At 37.1% G+C, this 16,930-nt stretch overlaps 1 protein-coding gene across 3 annotated transcripts in view; it reads left to right on the top strand.

Moving 5' to 3' along the window:
• The window catches only part of AEBP2 (AE binding protein 2), a 67,642-nt gene that overhangs the window by 17,211 nt on the left and 33,501 nt on the right, over positions 1-16,930 (top strand). The gene's annotated exons all lie outside the window — the stretch shown is intronic.

Raw genomic sequence — 16,930 nt, 5'->3', positions numbered from 1 at the left:
GCAGGGTGTACCAAAGCTTCGCGATGGGAAATCATCGGTGGATGCGATTTTACCTGCGCCCGCACAAGGGTCTTTGCACTAGAGGCAGAAACCTGGGCGGTAACCTCTTAAAACGTAAGGGGCAACCCCCCTCCTCTAGTTTACTAAAATAAAAATGAGAGTGACCTTTCCGTATTAGTTGTGCACAGTATTAAGCAAGGCTCAGTCATTTGAGGCTCAAAGTCATCTTTGGATGAGTTCTGTAATAGTAAATGGAATAATTATTTCGTAGACTTCTGTATGTTAAGTGTACACTTATTTTAGTTTGATTCTTGTGGAAAAGCACAACCAGATTTTCACCCATGGTTGAATTCTACCTTTCATGGCAGGTTTAGCATACTGAGTCAAGCATTTCAAAGAACATGGCTCATATAGTAGTTTTCTTGGATGTTGTGTGCAACGGTTTAATTGACAAACTGAAAATAGGATGAAAAATGGATGTAAGAGCTGTCTTGAAATGCTGTAGGTGCCTTGTACTAATTAATCCTTTCAAATAGTTTAAGAAAGTTGTGTTATTTTCTTATTCCAGTTTAGCATAAAAAAGTATCAGACTTCCCTGTTAGAATTAGTTAAGCAACAATGGTGATTTTGTTTGTACGTTAAATTAGCTTCATTGTTAAGTGTGAAGAATTACGTGGGTTTGATCCAGAAATGTACTTTGAATATATTAGATTAAGTTCTGTGTAGCTATACAAATACCCATATTTAAGAAGTAGAGCATCACTACGTCTATAGCCTCAAGTGTTAAAAACAAACAACAAAATCCTTGTGAGTCAGTTCCCCCAAATCATGTAATTGGCCTAAAAGTCTTAAGATGAGAGAAAACAATTCAGTTCTTTGGCTGCTATCTGACTTTTGAGACTACTCATAGGAGTCACATTTTCTTTCTTCCAAACTTATGCAAGATGGAAATGGGGAATGGGTGTTGGAGTTTTGTTTTTTCAAAAGCTGAGGTTTTACGTGAAGTCTTGTAAGATGGGAGTAGGCTTCTGTTAAAACAACAGGTACATAATGGAGTTTTAAAATAATAGTTTATTGTTTTTCATATATATATATTAAAAAAAAATCTAATCCTGATCTTATCTGAGTGTGTGTCAGTTTGTGGGTTGAGGAAGTAACAGAAATAATCTGCAGGGGTTTTCTGGAAGTGCAGCGTCGTTTTGCCCTGCCTGTGTGCTCCAGAGCTAGTGTGCCACTTTCTTTCCGTCATTGTTCTCATGGTTCTCTTGCTGTACTCATCATTGCGCGTTTTTAATACCATTGATACAGACTCAGTTGCAGAAGAGGGACTCTTTGCATTTAGTGGTTTAAATAAGGGCTGTATCTTGTTTTCGAGCTTAGCAAAGTTTTATCTTCAGCTGCCAGGCTGAAAACTTAGGGTGCTGAGAGGGAATTTTGTACTGTAATTTCAAAGCTGAGCTGGGTAGGAGAAGAGCAGTGCTACCAAGAGTGCCATTTGTTACTCCTGGTGATTGAGAATTTAATTTTGTGTGCACTCCCTGCACAGCAGCATGGTAGAATGCTTTATTTTTGCTACATGCAGTCTAGCAAGTTACTTGCTTGACCTAGTGATGTGAACGATTGCTGCTGCTTGGAAGCCAGCCACAACATAATCTTGTGCCTTTTAGATGATCAGACAGACAAGCAGAGTGTTTCAAAAAGTAGGGGATGTCCTGAAGAGCTAAATAGTATGTGAGGTGGGATGGTGAAATACCAGGGAAGAGGTGGGAACAGTTTAGACTTCTAGGTAGAAGTACAGGTTTATGATAATAAATTAAAATCCTTACAGATTTAATCATTCATTGATTTGATCACCTCTGTGTTAAAATGTAAGTTCTGTAACTATTAGAGAATTTATATTCTATCTATTAAGTGGTGTTTTGTATGAAATTGTGCAGTATTTCATGACCTTTGCTGACTACTTGTGTCTCTGAAGTCCGAAGGAACTTGGTGTCTGGTCTGAAAAGTGTGTTGTAGAGTAAGATTACCTGGGGAGGGAAGACAGAAAAGGAAGGAGAGAGACTGAAGTAACATGCTTGAATTTACTGTCCCTGTGTTAAGCAAGAGGAAGCTGGTAGAAGGGTATACTTGGTAAAGATGCTTCTGCTGTAGGCAGGTTTGGTAACATTCAGACCATGCCCCTAGGCTTGGAATTTCTTTTCTTGTTTCCTCTTTAGAAAATTTGAATAAATAAGAGGGTGTGGTGAGAAGGCCTGAGTTCTGTGAGTAATCAAATTCCTGTTTCCATGTATATGATCTTTATCATTCTCTACAATTATCAATGTGTTATCTCTTGATTTTTGGTTTAGTGATACCAAATACAAAATAAACTACAAATGAACTAGCTGAACGGGAAAATCTTGCATATGATCAAAATAGAACTACTGTTCAGCAACTTCTATTGCTAACAACTTGAATATATTTGCTAATGGAATAAATAATTTGGGGCAAATTTGGGGCATTACTGTAGGAAATCTCTAAGTATCAGTAACAACACAAGAAACAAATACAACGTTGAATATCAATGCCCTGAAACTTAGGGTGTATTTTAACCAGCTATTTCCACATACTTGGACAGGCTTTGCACTTTGTTAAAAGGTATCTTCCCCACCCATCATGCCCCCCCCCCCCCCCCAAGAAAACCCCAGAAAGCAAAAAGCAAACTGATTACCTAGGATAACCAGGTGGCGTTCACAGTTCAGGGGTAATACTCTATGACTAGTAGGTGTCTTGTTGATCTGTAATCATTCCAGACTTTCCTAGGAATTGTGCTAAGTTCCCACTATTGTGCTGAAGTTTTTCTGCAACCTTACAGCAAGCTTAGATCAGCTGGTGCAATAATAATAGGCTGCATTCAAGGCTAGTTATCCTCCAGATTTATAGTTAGAACAAAGACTATTATCAGCATGTGAATGCTGGCAATTTTCTTGTGCCTTTCCCTAACTTCAGACATGTGCTGAAAGGATGGCTGTGTTTCCCCAGAGTTCTCTGGAGCAGCTAGTCTTATTACAATGCGGAGATACATTTGATATGACTTTAAAAGAAAAAATAATAGTTCAGGTAACTATAAAAAGAGTAATTGAGTTCAGCATTGAGCCACAGGTACTGAAACTAGACCTAAGCAGGTGCATGGATTTGGGTGTAAATCAGCTGATTGGAATACAGTGAAGATGCATCTGCAACTTGCTGATTTGTTACTGCTGAACTACAATATTTACTTACAAACACTTAGTGTTAGATTACTGAAATAATTGTTTACTGGAAAGTTTGTTATGGAAGTACATTTAAATCTGAAATAGTTGCATTACCAGATTTTGTTTGACTTAGAACAGTGGTAGATAATTGCAATTGTAGTAAGATATTTAGGAGAAATATAAGAAGTAAAGCTGTATGAAGGGCTTTTTTGTTCACCCTTGTGAATTTGCCTTGTGTCTTTGTACTCTCATCTAGAAGTTACCCCTGGTCTTTGGTTCTTACATCATCTTTGCCCTTCTGTTTAGCAGTTCATCCTTTGCTACCTCCTCTTGCCCACTAGGCAAGAAGCACTGAAAAAATACATTTTAGCTGGAGATATCAGCTGGTTTGCTGACTGTTATAGAAGTGCTGATTGACTAGCTGGTATGCCAAATGTAACAGGTTGTCATTGGACCTATGTAGTAATCTTTCCCTCAGGCACAGCACTCATTAATGTCCATCTTTTTCACAGAGTGGGCAATTTTCATGTAATTTGTAAGGATTGCTTTTTGCCTTTTCCCCCCCCCCCCCCCCCCAGCCTTTTCACATTTACTGTTACTCACCAACAGAATCAGTTATTAGGAGAGACTGACTCAAGGAATACTCAATAATCCTAATAATACTCAAGGAAAATTTTAGCTATCTTAACCATCTTAGACTTGTAGAATACCTCTAGAAATGTTACTATTCTTGCTATTATTCTGTTTCTGTGTAATAGGTGAGCAGTACTGAAAATGGAAGTTTCAGAAATTTTCAATAATAAACCTTTTTGTGCTTCAGACTGTCAGGTTTATTCATTTTATTGAGTGGAATGAGGCAGTGTGAAACTAATAGGTTGAAAGATAAGAGGCTTAGATGTGAAAAATCCAGGATCTAGGCTGAGAGTTTTTTTAATGTTGTTTAAAATGAAAGCCTTCTCAATTTTTAATAGGTGTGCTGATTTTAAAATATTAGTTATTTAAAAGTTTAAATATAGTCTTTATCTAGTTTTTAAACTCTTAAAAATGAAAAATTTTCAAGGCTGACTAGGCAATGACGTGAATATGAGTGATGTTTATGAAGGAAGTCAGAATAGTAAATTTGAAATATAATCAGGAAGGCATACGGTACTAATAGGTATACTTGATGTATCCATGTGACCAGATTAAAAAGTGCTTCAGTCCTCTCTTTGCTGCATAGTCTCACTTGTTCCTATCCAGGAAATGAATAATCATTCATTAGCACTAACGGCAAGGTGGTTAAGCCTTTTTTTTTTTTTTTTTTTTTTTTTGAGTGTGTGTAATATTGACGTGTCAAATTGGGCTGTATAGAAGATCACCTGAGTTTCCAAAACTCTGTGGGTTTGACTGCATTTATTGTTACTTGCTTTCAAAGTGCAAAATAAACCCCTTGTTTCTGTAATGGTTAAGTCCAGGCCTTTCTGGCACTGAAGAAAATAGCTTCTCATGGGAAGACAAAACGGGACAGATATTTTATACTGCGAGTATCTTTATTGCTAAAGCTGTTGGTTGGTATAATTGAGTGGTTAACGTGAGGTCTTTTTGTGAACTAGATGAAAGAGTCTGGTATAATGAACTGTTACAGTTATTGTAGTAAGGTGTAAATATACTTCATAGAATTTGAGAAAAACATTATCTTATTCAGTTTGAGATAAATGGTATTGCTTTTATGTTGGACTTGTACATCCACGCAGGTCTATATAAGTTTTGTTTTAAGTTTGTGGTTCATTAAGTCTGTTAACTTCTGAATATGAGGTTTGATTGGTGGGTTGTTTCAAGGAATTTCCTAGGCAGTAGTGGAAAGACCTGTCTTGGTATTTTATTTCATTCCCTCCCTGCCCTGGTCCATTTCTAGTTAAGTTAAACCAAGTGTTATGTATAGCTTGAACATCCATTTGACAGAGATGTGATGTCGTGCATTTCTGGAGCTGGTCACAGATAAAACTGTTTTGGTTTTTTTTCCACTGCTGCAGTGGAAATGTACTATAACCACTCTTACTCAAATCTGCACATCTTTCCAATAGCTTTGATATAGTTACATATTTTTTGAAAATATCTGGATATCACTGTCCAGTTAGAGAATAACAGGGGAATGAGCAGTATGCAGCGCTAGCGTGGAAGACAGCAGTATGGAAGTACACCTAGAACCCACTGTGTTGAGGTAGTTGTAGAATAACCTGTTATTGGGTAGGAAAGTAGAGGCATGGCTTAGAAGGGGCGAGATGGAGCATTTGAGATGAGAATAGAGGTTTTGGGCAAAAGGGAGATGTGATATACAGAAAACTTTAGGTATGATGGGGAATGAGATAGGTCTAATATCCTGAAGAAGAACAAGAGCTTAACCCAAAGGAAGTGAAAAATTACTTTCTGCCATAAAGGAGCCAAGCAATTGCAGGGAATCCTTGAAGCAGGTGGGAATCTAATGTCTAGTTAACTCCTTCATGTGAACAGTGAGTTTTATCCACTCTCCCAGTTGCTATTCAAAAAACACTGTCATGACTTGCAGAAAAAGTGGTAGTTTTGATAGATTCTTTGAGGTAGAGATTTCTTCGTTTTGCTATCTGTCTAGCTGGTTCCTTTTTATAGCTTTATATGAGTTCTGTCCACAGTTGTTCATACTTAGAATTTGAACATGTTCAAATAAATTTGCTTTAGAAAATGAAATATAAATATTCCATGTTATGCTTGCTATTTATCATTGGTTTTGTGATGTGCTAAGATAGTGTTTACAATTCTCAGATTGCGATTTTGCAAAACTAAAAAAAAACAACAAATGATTCCAAGGAAACATTTGAAGCCTCTCACTCAAGATACTGGTGTACTTTTTTTCCTTTCATTGTGGTAAAATGCACAGGGGAAAAAAAAAAGACTGGGGATTTCTTTTCCCATATCTAATTCTCTTCTCTGTGCTAGAATTTAAAATCTTAAATATATTTTGATAAACTTCAGTTGCAAATGTTTAATGGATACTTTCTTTAATAGAGGGTTGCGTAAGGTCTATGCAAAGATACGTGATAGTGATAGAAAAGCAAAAAGTTTATGATCTTCAAAGTCCTGTTACCGTGATGCACTGTAGAAGAGTGCTGTAATTCAATTAGCTTGTGTAGTGTCAGAGGGAGTAAAATGAACCCAAGTTGTTTGAGGTGGGAGACTTGGAAAAGACAAGATTGTTGACACATATGGTGGTAGTATCATTTAATAAATATACTTTACCTAAATAAGCATATAGCATAAAGAATCTCCACTTATTGTTGATCTCGGTGTTGTTCCATGTATCTTGTACAGATGACTAATTCCCATGTAAAATTGCAGTAAAGTCCTTATTTTGATAATTATATTTTATTGTGCTGTAATCATAACTTAGATTCCAAACACAAAAAATCTTAAAGGTGCAAAGAAAGTATTTTCATTGTATACAGAGTAAACAGAGAAACATAAACATTTTTTTTTCCATTTGTAAATGAAAAAGTACTTTTGACATGTATTTAAGTAGAGTTCCTTAGGCTAAGTTGCATGCCAAGTTGTAGATTAGACAATTCAGTCCCCAGCAGAACAGGAATCAGACCTTAATTTATGACATTTCTGTTAGGAATTGACTCAATTAGTGAAGTTTTACTTTGCTGGTTTCTCTGCTTTTGATGCCTGCGTTAATACTTAGAAGTAGCAACTGTTCACTGAGGTATGAGTAGGCAAAGCTGCTACTTTATAGAGTGCTATCCTATCTATGTATTTTTATTCTCTGTTAAGTTGAACCTGACGTAACGGTAACTGAAACTGGAGGGTTTTTTTTAGTACTCCTCTGGGAGTTTTGCATCTTTCCTTGGTGGTTTTGTCTTCTGCTTGTTTTGTGTTGGGGAAGGTATTCTGAGGATGGGAGAATGGGATGGTAGTAGTTACAGCAGGTGAAACTTCCTTGACACCATGCCTGAAGGCTATTAACTGTACTGATTAGACAACTTTATATTGACTGGTTCTTGGGATGGCAAGCACAGCTCAAAAAAAAATTAATTCTTGTGGTTCTTTAATGACAAATGTGTTACTTCTGTGCTTCTCTTACGCTGTGCTAGTAAACATACTATTTTATCAGTAAAGACTGAAAATTATGAACCACTTGTTGCTGTTCCCTAATTTTCCAAGTGGATTATCAACTTGAAGATAATGTGGTTCCCAGAAATGAGTCAGCTTCATTTCTATCTTCAAGGCAGAACCACTTACAGTTTCTTGATTTGTGTAATCCTTTTGCATATGTTGTCTTTGTGCTGTCATATCACAAGGCATGTATGTTTAACCTGCTCTACGCTCACTGCTTTTCTGGTATTTTGTCATTCCAAGTTTCTTTAGTGTTACCTATTCCTCTGTATGCTACAAATCTGGTGATAACCTGGGTTTGTGTTATGTAAATATTACGAGCCCAAATATTCTAGGGCTGACAATTTAAATAATCAAAGTTAAGTGTTCCAGGAGAGTGGAAACAGCTCTAGAGAGGTGATGATTCATAACACACTTTTTCAGTCTTGTTTTGTTTCCTGTGCATGTTTGTTATTTTAAGTTCCTTTGATTTCTCTATCTTGAAGAGCTTTACTATCTTCCCCTGGTTGTATATTATCAGTCTGAAGTGTTTGCAGTGTTGCTCCCTTTTCTAGGTATTTATACCTAAGCTAGACATAGCTTTACCCTATAATAAGCTGCTGCTTCAAAAAGAATTTCAAAACAAAATTGTAATGTTATCACTTGCCATGTTGTGTAAAATTCTCTCTCTTGACTTTTATCTTCTACTGTATTGATTTTTTAGTAGTCATAGAACTATATAGCTATTAAATTTTATGGACTTGTTTTTAAGATGGATTTGTGAAAACTTTTTGAGTTTTGTTCACTTTGAGAAGTTTTTGTTAGAATAACTTAATCTGTGTAAACCATAGATTTGATTTTTAAAAAAGATAAATGCTTAAGTGATTCAGGAGCATAAGAGCTTCCAAGTGAGTAGAATCGTGCAGTCCTGGAAATCACATCTTTTTCCTTTATCTAGAAGTTGCCTTAATGTTGCTTTTTCTTATTTAAAGGTATCAAGAACCTGAAGGTGCTTCTGGAAAATGCTATACCACCAAACACTACTATTTTCCTTTTTTCTCTCTTAACTTATTAGTATTGTATCTCTTACTTGCTAGATTGATTCTCCCTCACTTTTATGAAGTCACTTTGCTGATATGTGCAATTTTTGCCTATTCTATTTTTCTGCCCTTGCTTCTGAAGAGCCATGGAGTCAGTTTTGTTGTCCAATATTGGGGGGTCTTTGTGGACAGGAGCAGATGTGAACAGAAGGTACTGCCTTTAAACCACAGTGGCAGGCTTTCACTTTATGTAGTTCTGGCTTATTGTTTTGATCCAGGTATTCTAATTTCTTGTTGCCATGAGAATTCTTTCTCTTTGGCAGCCATTTAGTGTTCTGCAATGTGTTTTTGTTCTGTTCTTGTTTTGATGGTGGTTTATCAGCATACTTTTTTCTTAGTGGTGGTAGGTTTTCCTGAGTTCAGAAACTGGTCATTATCAGTCATTAAACTATTTTGGATACTTTCTGTTTAAATTGTAGACTAATTGTTTTCTCAGGAAAATAGAAAAAAATCTACAACTTAGAAATACGGGTAGCTGAAGTTATTTTCTGTCTGCTTTGAAGGTTGTCTCTGCGTTACTTGCTTGTTAGATAAAAAGAAACTGTAGGAGCTCTAAAGCATTACGTCATTTCTATGCCACAATCAAACTACATCCACTAAAATAAGGGAAACTGTTTTGTTTGTGAAATGTAACTGTTTGATTTGGGGAATTAAATTGACAAATCATTGAAGTTTAGTAGTAGGAGTATATCTGTTACCAATGTAGATGTATCATAAAATACCAAATCCACCAAAACCAGGGAGAGGAACAATAAAAATCATGAAAATCTTAAACTTTTCTACTCAGTTGCCGGCTCATAGTGGTTGCTCATGCTTTGCGAACTCATTGTTTTTCTTAGGATCTGTTTTAATATCACTTTTAAATTGTCGTGATCATTTGGAGAGCATAAAGCAAATGTTAATTTTAATCTGCTTGGACACCTGTGTGTAGTTGCCTTGAGCACTGCATTTTATTGCATATTGGTACCCTGATACAGATGTTCTGATAGAAACTTCATAAAGGAGTTGGCATTAAAATTTGCTTAATATTCATTGAAGGTCAGCAAAAGTTAAATCTTAGTACAAAAGCATATGAATGAATTATACCTCTGCTTTCACTTAGGAGCCAATGTAGCAATTTCTGTTGTTAATCAGTTGTAGTGAGTTCAGTTGCGTCATTGAAACTGTTGGGTTTTAACAGCCTTGGTCTGCAGTTCATATTGCTGAATGGAATGTAAAAAAATTAAAAGTTAGTCATCAAATGCTTCTTGGAGAAGACACAGCAGCTCCCATGTTTGGAAGTGATGGAGATTTTATAAAAAATATAAAATTCCTAAGACAGATAGAGGAGATTCCTATCAATGGTGGGAGCTCAGAGTTGATAATTTGATCAAATGCTCACAAAGCCTGAAAAATTTTTGCTTGACCATTGATTGCATTAGGAAGTAGTGAGTGTAAATCACTTTGAATCTGGTGGCCTCAAACAACTGTGTTAGGTGGTCTGTTATTTTTGTGGAACTAGTCCATTGGCCAGAGCTGCACACCAGAGTTTTCCACCCTTTGTCTTGGAAAGGAATAGAGTAATGGGAAAACTTGGGAAGTTTTTGTTTTCATGCTGGACTTTTCCTAGTGAAATGTAAAGAATGAGGTGCTGGGGTATGTCCCCAGGCTCTCCACCCCCCCCCCCCTCCCCCCTCTTCTTTCTGTTTTCATTCTTCTGTTTGGATTTGGTGTTTGTAATTGAACATTGTGATTGCTGTTTGTTTTCTTTTAGGATTAGTACCTAGTTGTGATTTAGTCTTCCATGTGGTAAAAGCTTTTGTGTTGGATTCTAGGTTTTAACCCTTGAAACTGCTGTAAGAAATGACTGTCATTCACAGTGTTTCCATATTCTGAGTTTATCTGTGTGTTACAGTTCAGTTTTCTTTCTTAAGCTTCCCTCGTGGGTTTGGACAATGCTGCTGAAGCTCCACACAGTAATGACAGGGTATTTCACTGACTAGTAAAAGCTGAAGAAACTAGCAGGGTATTTTTTATTTTTATCCTTCAAATGTTCATCTACTTCCAGTGAGGTTTGTAGTATTTGGATTCTTGAATGTTAATCATGCTTTTTATCTGTGGATGTGATGCTTTGGCTGGATTATCACTGTGTACTTCAGAAGAAACCATTTCTGAAGATTTGTCATTTGGATTAGTGTTGTGTGCAGCTTGGTGGCTATTCAGTAGTGTTGGTTGTAGTGACCCTGCAGTGTGTGTTCACTGAAATCTCTGCTTATTTTTAATTTGATGCTTTACAAGATGAGGTTATTTATTACAGGATCTGTCACAGTTGTTTCCCTTGGTGTTAGCTGAAATCATCTGGGTCCTTTGCTTACCTACTGAACATCTGGGGACTGGAAGCTAAGCATTCTCGGTGGAGGTACTGTAACTCTGAAATGAGCTCCTGTTGATCAGGCTGAAGTAGTGCTCGTTGACCCTCAAGGGCATGGTATAAGGCCCATCTGTTAGGGCTGAATTTGCCTGAGGGAAGGTTACTTCAGTTAAGGTCTACAGGGAGTATGTTTAGCAGACGTTAAAAGTATAATAGGAAATTGATTGGGCTTTTGTGCATGTGTTCAGTGCCTGGCTCTACTATTACTTCAAGTGGACAGTTGCTAATGGGGGTTCATGGAAAGTAAAAATAAAATTACACTGTTTTTCTTTTGTTGATACTCCTTCTAGACTCCTACTGTCTGTTGTTCTGAAAGATTTAACAAAAAAAGAGAAAGAAAATATTTTGGGCATTTCATTAATTAAATTCAATGGAAGGGATTACTTGTAGTAGTGAGGAAATTGAACTCCTTGGAGAGCCAAGTGTGTGTCAATAATGGTATGTGATACACCGTTTTCTTTTATGCATTCAATAATAGGCTCGTTATATTTTCATTCATATTTAACAGTACACAATAATTAGTGCCCAAATGCGCACATGGTAAAATGTAGTTTCAGATATGTGCATTTTAATTTGGGATCATTTTGGAAATTTTTTTTCCTTATAGAAAATATTCCTGTTTACGTGACTCTGACAATGACTGACTTTTGCTCAGATCCTTAAAGCAAAAAAATAACCCAGAACTTAAAATGATTGAAGAACTTTTTTTATTCTCTATAAAAGTGAAAATGACTTGCAACTTCTTATAAGTTTTTAGCTATTATTTTTTGTTTCAGTTTCAGGATTGTTTTAAAATACACTTTTGACTGGATTTAACCAGCGAGACACATTTGGTTCACATGAACATATAGACTGTGCAGGCACTAACCTTTTAACATGAAAGTGATGCTAAAAAAATCTTAATCATCTTGATTACGAAGAGGTGTTATTTCTAGCTACAGGTAAAGTAGGTACAGGTGAAAATAAGACCTGAAAGAAGTGCCTTTGAGGTAATGATTTCTCTATTTAAGCTTGCATTACTGTTGTTGCTTAATGAACACACTTTAAATGTCACTTTCATTCCAAAGCTGTTGATCTCTTGGTAGAGGGAAAAAATGGAGGAGGAGGGAGAGAGATCTGACTTTTGAGAAGATTCTGTGTCTTTACTTCTACCTTTCTGCATTTGGAAGGCCCTGTTTGCCAGTGCTTGCAGACTTGGTAAAATAAGGTGTGGGTTTAGTAAGGTATTTTAGAAAGGCATTCAGTTCTTGCGTCTAGAGCTGTGATTTTTACTTCAAGTTGATTCTGATGCTTAGATTAGGATGGAAATTGTGATAACATGAGCTCCATGACTATGTTGTGCTTGCTGTAACAGTTTTAAATTTTGGTAATTAGTCAGTCTTTTGAATGGTGCTTCTTAAAAACAGCTATTGTGTATGCAAGCTCTCTCCAGCAGTGACTGTTTTTGATGCTCTATTGTTTGGGATGACCCCTGAGTTGAACTCTCCTGAAACTCAAATGTCTAATGTTCTTCATCAGGCTATGGTCTATAGATCCATTACAATGGAGCTGGAGCCTGCTTACAGCTTGGGAGCAAACCCAGACCTGTCTGTCACTAGCAATAGGGGAATGCCACAAGCACTTAAGTTCTCTGCTCGTGTCATTCTGCTTTGATAGTGGCAGTCAGGACTTAAACAGATCTCCCAGCTGGGGAAAAAGGGCTTGGAAAAAGCCAGAAAAACTTGCTTTAACTTACTTGGCTAAATATTTGTTTCGATCTCTTTGTTTTATTACCAGTAGTTTGTCAGAATATCTGTATCTTCCTTACTTTGTTCTGTTTTCTCCTCTTTAATACACGTTACTTTCCTACTTAGAGGCTTTCTGGATTCCAGATGAGAAAGCAGAAAGATGTATTTTCCATTACTACCTTCCCTTTGTTAAGGAACTTTTTCACTGTCTTGGATTATCCCAAGCAGATAGAAAGTCAGATTGGGTTGAAAAGACCCATTCACAGATTGAAAGATATACAGATGCTATTTTGGTCACCTAGCCTGTTTTGGGCTTCCACTATTTTGGTCAGGAAAAGACTCAAGTGGACTAGGTAAGATGGTGGAGTGTGTGCACACATCTTGCCCACTTGTGTGTTCTGCCCTCGCACCCTTTCTGAAATCCCAAGAAACAAGTAAGTGGATGAACTAGCAGGTCTAACCAAAACAGTGTTGCAGTTAAGTCTTCGCAGACTTAGCAGCAGCCACAACTCTGACTATAAAGCTTACTATCATCTTTCTGCTTTATCTTGAAATGGCAAGTTGGGGGCAAGAGACCTCCCAAGTTGGTTTCTTCTCTGATGCTATATATATATACTACAAACTTTTCCCTGAAAATCTTCTTCAGATTTTCTCAGTATGGGGAAGACTAGAGAAAACGTACACAAGCTTGAGCCGTACAAGGCACTACTACAGAGAAGAAAGATGTTGCTGGTCTTTCACAGATCCTTTTCACAGCCTTTACCTCTTTCCTGGGTCACCCAGAACTCACTAAGTGAGAAAGATGCAAACTAATTCTAGGTTCTCAGTACTGTGAGGTGCCTGATCACCTTAAATAATGTTGGTTCGAGAGGTGCAGAAGAGAAAGTAAAAAAAAATAAAAATATTTACGTTTTTGTTTAATGGGTTAATTTTTAGAGGAGTGTGTCGGGGCAGCAGGTTTCTTGCATTTTGGTGGAGCCTATCAAGAGAACCATCAGAAAACTGTGATCTTTTGTGTGACTCCTGGCCATTTTGTTTTATGAGCTGTTTAGTTTCTGTAGTAAGTCCTGTTACAGCAATATTTGTCTGTACTACTTAATGACTTACACAACATTCTTCAAACTAGAAGAAAGGCAGGCATTCCCTCTTAAATAAAATTCTGATCTGTTATCATTCAACTGGATTTTAGTTACTTTTTTTCCTTCATTTTTAGACTATGTTCAAACTCAGTTTAGAATAAATTCTATATGCTTCTATGTGATTTAAGTGCTATGGGCAATCTTTTTTTATTCCAGTTCCTCTGATACTAGATTTTGGTATAGTGTACGCAACTCTGATCTGTTAGCCCTTAGCAAACACTTAGGCTGTTAGAACCAAACGAAGCAAACATTTAAACTATTATAACTAAATCAGCTTTTGAAGTGTTATTGGTTTCTTTTGTCACTAATAACCCTACTGATCAGAATATCTTTTGCTGGATCACTATTATTAGTTGACTTTTATATATTTTTCTTCTACAGGTAGGATAGCGCACATATATATATATTCATAATGCCTAAGTATTTGTATTCCTTGGGCTGTAGAATTAGAGACCTGTGATTTTGTATGGTGGGGTGGTCAAGGTCTGTTGAATTGCATTTGCAATATGAAATAGACTCTTAGGCTACAAGTTCATCAGTTTGAGGGTTTTTTTATCTCTGCTTAGAGAAATTAACCAGATAGCATGTCTGTGACCCAGAGAAACCACACACACCTGCTTGTGTCCTTCTCCCCACTCTCCTTCCCCCAGATTCCTTCACAGAAATCGTTCAGGGTTATGTTTTCTCATTACTTTCCTGCATAAGACCAGGCTGTAAAACCAGGGAACCCTTGAAAGAACTGTGCAAAATACCACTTCATAGTCTGTCCTTGAGGTCACCAGCACCATGCATACTTCTGAGCCAGAAGTTTGCATATGCGTATTTGTGGGGGTTTTGAGAATGGTACTAATACTGGTAAATAGCTTTGGAAGTCTGAGCTCCTGGTTAAAGTATTTGCAAAGTACTGTACTTCAGCACCTTTCAGCTGTGAGAAAGTTAGGGTTATGTATCCACATGAAATGATCTGAGGCAGCTGTTGCAGGAGTGCTGTATCTGCAGTGCTTTGCCATCCTTGGTTAAGCAGCTTCCTGTTGGAACCACTGATCTGTGTAACATTATTGTATGCAACAGAAGTGGTCAGGCTATATGCCATTTTGCACACATTCAGACCTACTTCTAAGTACTGATTCTAAGAAAACTGTAGTTGGATAACTCAGATTCAGTTGGGGGGTAACATATAATTAATTATTCAATTTTTCCTGTCCTATTGGTAAACTTTGCTTTCATAACACAGTTCTACAGATTTTGCTTTTGGGGATAATTTTTGGCTTAGGCATCAGCTGAAGAAGGAGGGATGTTAGTCCTAGTTGGATCTATTGTGGGCCTGGCATGGTGCAAAAATTGAGTTGCTTGCAACATATTTTGGATTTAAAAGCTTCTGACAATTTCTTGGAGGGATCTGAAATTACTATTACCAGTAGCTGTAGTTAGTGGCTGTTAATGTGGTTGGGACTGGTAGCTACAGCTCAATGCTAGTTGTGTATTATTTTTTAAAAAAGTTCTGGTGAATAGAAAAGCAGCTCTTTGGGAAAGGCAGCAATATGGAAGATTCAAAACTATCTAGCCCTCTGTTGCCCACCTTTTTTGTATTTGCTAGTTGCAGATTGTGAGCTTGTATGTCATGAAAGTAATCAAGACTGCTTAGGGGGAAGGAGGAGGTGGGGGGGAATCATGGCAAGCTGTGTTTATTCAGGGTATAGAAAAGGCAAGAAAATCAAAATAGTGGGCACATGGAAAAATGCTGTGTAGCAGCAAAGAGCCTGTATGACTTTCACGCATAGAAGTCATGATTTGTGAATTGTTAGATCTTTTTTTGAAATTGGGCAGGAGAGTTAAAAAAGGCATGTGGTATTTGTATAGCATTTAGGAAGTATGTATTTTACTCTTGAAAAGGTCTCTAAAACTTTCTTTTTAACTTGGAAAGCAAAAGTATAAGAGTAGTAGGTCAATTTCAGTAATAGGAGGAGACTAATGGGTTGGAAGAAGACATTGAAGGGGTCTGTGCTTGGGACATGGTAGTTAGCATTCTCATAAATGTTACCTTGCTGGTATCTCTCAGATCATAGTTTGCCTATGAAACCAAATTACCCCAGGTAGTTAAAACTGAAGCTTAATTAGAAAGCATTGCTATCAGGAATCTGTTATTCTGACTAAGGCAAGACACTTTTCATTGATAAATGCAGTAGAATCCACATGGTGGGTAGGTGAGGAGGAGATCTAACCAAGACAAATAATCTGACATTTTCAATCTATCACAGGAGAAAAACTGCTAGCACAGTAATGATTTGAAAAAAGATACAGATAATGTGAGAAATTGTTAGTAAAGGCTTTTGGAGCAAAAAACCCAAAAAAGCTAATAATATCTTAAAAATTTGAATAATGATGTAGTTTTTGTTTCATCCATCGCAGAATGTGCAATAAAACAATGAGGGATATGTATATGGTGATAGTAAAAAATACGGAACAGTATCTATACCTTTAAAAACAGAATGCTTTAGCATAGAAATTGTGTGCAAGTGGTGGGGGATAAGAGGGATATGATAAAAGTAAATAATATGTAGAACTGAATGGGAAATTAATATTTTTTCTTTAATGTCATCAGGTGATTTTTTTTTCCCTTGCACTTTGCTTAGAAGAATATGTAGAGACGTGCATAAAAATTACTGCTGCATATTGGCCTGTATTAGCTAAAGCTTGTCTGTACAGTCAACAGAAATCATTGTTCATCTCTACTTGGTGCCTTTAAGACTATGTCTGGATTACTGTGACTAGTTTGGAACTCATCCCAGATGCTCACATACTGGAGAGGATGCGGTGGAGGGTCTCTAGGATGGTTAGAAGGCTGAAGCAAATATTATACATGGAGAGGCTGAGAGTTTGGGTTTCTTCACTGTTAGGATAAGAGGGGCACGGTTATTGCTGTTTTCAGTGACCTGATAGGGAGGCTTGGCAGAAGGGGAGCCAGAGTCATCTCAACCAGCTGCTGAGGATGAGAGACAACAGATGAAATTGCAACACTGGAAATTCTGATGAGATGTTGGGAAGTTTCCCCCCTCCCCCACAATGAGATTAATCATACATTGGGGAGATTGTTCAGAAAGGTAGCAGAAGTTCCAGGCTTTGAAAACACCCTTTAACAACTCAGCTGGTCAAGACCACAAGCAATCTGAGTTCACTTGCTCCTGTTTGAGCAGGAGATTTTCACCACCTGATC

The sequence above is a fragment of the Falco punctatus genome (genome assembly GCF_963210335.1).
Source record: "Falco punctatus genome assembly, chromosome: 6".
Classification (NCBI taxonomy): Eukaryota; Metazoa; Chordata; class Aves; order Falconiformes; family Falconidae; genus Falco; species Falco punctatus.
This window is presented reverse-complemented; position numbering and strand designations above follow the sequence as displayed.